The following is a 2,758-nucleotide window of genomic DNA, read 5'->3' as shown; positions in this document are numbered from 1 at the left end:
CATTGAAAGCTTGGCTGGCTAGTGAGCCATGTCTAATTCCTGGACTGAAGCTTTAGACTAACATGGCAAGATTCCTGGAATTCATATTAAAAATTTTGGAATCCTTATTTTTTCTTCTTCATATTATTTTCGAAAAAAAATACAAAAAAATTAGAAAATCATAAAAATCAAAAATATTTTTGTGTTTCTTGTTTGAGTCTTGAGTCATATCATAAGTTTGGTGTCACTTGCATATGCATCTTGCATTTTTCGAAAATTTCATGCATTCATAGTGTTCTTCATGATCTTCAAGTTGTTCTTGATAAGTCTTCTTGTTTGATCTTGATGATTTTTTGTTTTGTGTCTTTTCATGTTTATCATATGCATTCTTGAATTCTTAGTGTCTAAGCATTAAAGAATTCTAAGTTTGGTGTCTTGCATGTTTTCTTTGCATTAAAAATTTTTCAAATTGTGTCTATGATGTTCATCATGATCTTCATAGTGTTCTTGGTGTTCATCTTGACATTCATAGCATTCTTGCATGCATCACATGTTTTGATCTAAAAATTTCATGCATTGCATCATTTTAGTGTTTTTCTCTTGCATCATAAAAATTCAAAAATCAAAAAATTATCTTTCTCTTTTTCTCTCATCAAATTCAAAAATTTGGGTTGACTTTTTCAAAAATTTTTAAAATCAAGTTGTTTCTTATGGGTCAAATCAAATTTTCAATTTGAAAATCTTATCTTTTTCAAAATCTTTTTCAAAAATCAAATCTTTTTCAAAATTCTTAGTTATTTTCGAAAATTCCAAAAATATTTTTCAAAAATCTTTTTCTTATTTGTATCACAAATTTTCGAAAATAACAATAACAATTAATGTTTTGATTCAAAAATTTGAAGTTTGTTACTTGCTTGTTAAGAAAGATTCAAACTTTAAGTTCTAGAATCATATCTTGTGATTTCTTGTGAATCAAGTCATTAATTGTGATTTTAAAAATCAAATCTTTTTCAAAAACTAATTTCAATCATATCTTTTCAAAAATATCTTCTTATCTTATCTTTTTCAAAAATATCTTTTCAAAATATCTTTTCTAACTTCCTAACTTCTTATCTTTTCAAAAATTGTTTCAACTAACTAACTAACTTTTTGTTTGTTTCTTAACTTTTTCAAAACTACCTAACTAACTCTCTTTCTCTCTAATTTTCAAAAATATCTCCCCTCTTTTTCAAAAATTTCTTTTTTATTAACTAATTATTTTTATTTTTAAATTTTAAAAATTTTTCGAAAATTTCTAACATTTTTTAAAAACCATTTTTCAAAAATCACTAACTCTTTTTCAAAAATATTTTTGAAAATTATCCCTCCCCCATTTCATTCTATTTATTCATTCATATCCTAACATCTCATCTCACATCTCTAGCCTCCTCACAGTTGTGTTTCTTCCATTATATTACATTCTTTGTCTCCCCCTCTTCTTCCACTCACACAGGGATCCCTTACTGTGGTATAAAGGATCTCTATTATTATTATTATTTTTCTGTGCCTTCTTCTTTGTCATATGAGCAGGAGCAAGGACAAGAACATTCTTGTGGAAGCAGATCCAGAACCTAAAAGGACTCTGAAGAGAAAATTAAGAGAAGCTAAAATACAACAATCCAGAGATAACCTTTCAGAAATTTTCAAACAGGAAAAGGAGATGACAGCCGAAAATAATAATAATGCAAGGAAGATGCTTGGTGACTTTACTGCACCTAATTCCAATTTACATGGAAGAAGCATCTCCATTCCTGCCATTGGAGCAAACAACTTTGAGCTGAAACCTCAATTAGTTTCTCTAATGCAGCAGAACTGCAAGTTTCATGGACTTCCATCTGAAGATCCTTTTCAGTTCTTAACTGAATTCTTGCAGATATGTGATACTGTTAAGACTAATGGAGTAGATCCTGAAGTCTACAGGCTCATGCTTTTCCCTTTTGCTGTAAGAGACAAAGCTAGATTATGGTTGGATTCTCAACCCAAAGACAGCCTGAACTCTTGGGATAAGCTGGTCACGGCTTTCTTAGCCAAGTACTTTCCTCCTCAAAAGCTGAGCAAGCTTAGAGCTGATGTTCAAACCTTCAGACAGAAAGAAGGTGAATCCCTCTATGAAGCTTGGGAAAGATACAAACAGTTGACCAAAAAGTGTCCTTCTGACATGCTTTCAGAATGGACCATCCTGGATATATTCTATGATGGTTTATCTGAGCTATCAAAGATGTCATTGAATACCTCTGCAGGTGGATCCATTCACCTAAAGAAAATGCCTGCAGAAGCTCAAGAACTCATTGACATGGTTGCTAATAACCAGTTCATGTACACTGAAAGGAATCCTGTGAGTAATGGGACGCCTATGAAGAAGGGAGTTCTTGAAGTTGATACTCTGAATGCCATATTAGCTCAGAATAAAATATTGACTCAGCAAGTCAATATGATCTCTCAGAGTCTGCATGGAATGCAAGCTGCATCCAACAGTACTCAAGAGGCTTCTTCTGAAGAAGAAGCTTATGATCCTAAGCACCCTGCAATAGCAGAGGCAAATTACTTAGGTGAACCTTATGGAAACACCTATAACTCAACATGGAGTAATCATCCAAATTTCTCATGGAAGGATCAAAAGCCCCAACAAGGCTTTAATAATGGTGGAAGAAACAGGTTTAGCAATAGCAAGCCTTTTCCATCATCAACTCATCAACAGACAGAGAACTCTGAACAAAATGCTTCTAATTTAGCAAATCTA

The 2,758-nt window shown here is 32.1% G+C and overlaps 1 non-coding gene across 1 annotated transcript; it reads right to left on the bottom strand.

Annotated features, from left to right (window-relative positions):
• Positions 1-2,074: 2,074 nt before the first annotated feature.
• Positions 2,075-2,182, bottom strand: LOC148561782 (small nucleolar RNA R71). Its single transcript, XR_015887364.1, has one exon. It is a non-coding gene; the product is annotated as a small nucleolar RNA R71 (small nucleolar RNA).
• Between the last annotated feature and the right edge of the window lie 576 nt (positions 2,183-2,758).

This window comes from Arachis ipaensis, chromosome B6 (genome assembly GCF_059453495.1).
Source record: "Arachis ipaensis isolate K30076 ecotype BB chromosome B6, ASM5945349v1, whole genome shotgun sequence".
In the NCBI taxonomy this organism is placed as follows: domain Eukaryota; kingdom Viridiplantae; phylum Streptophyta; class Magnoliopsida; order Fabales; family Fabaceae; genus Arachis; species Arachis ipaensis.
The sequence above is the reverse complement of the archived record's forward strand: the minus strand, read 5'-3'. Positions and strand labels throughout refer to the sequence as shown.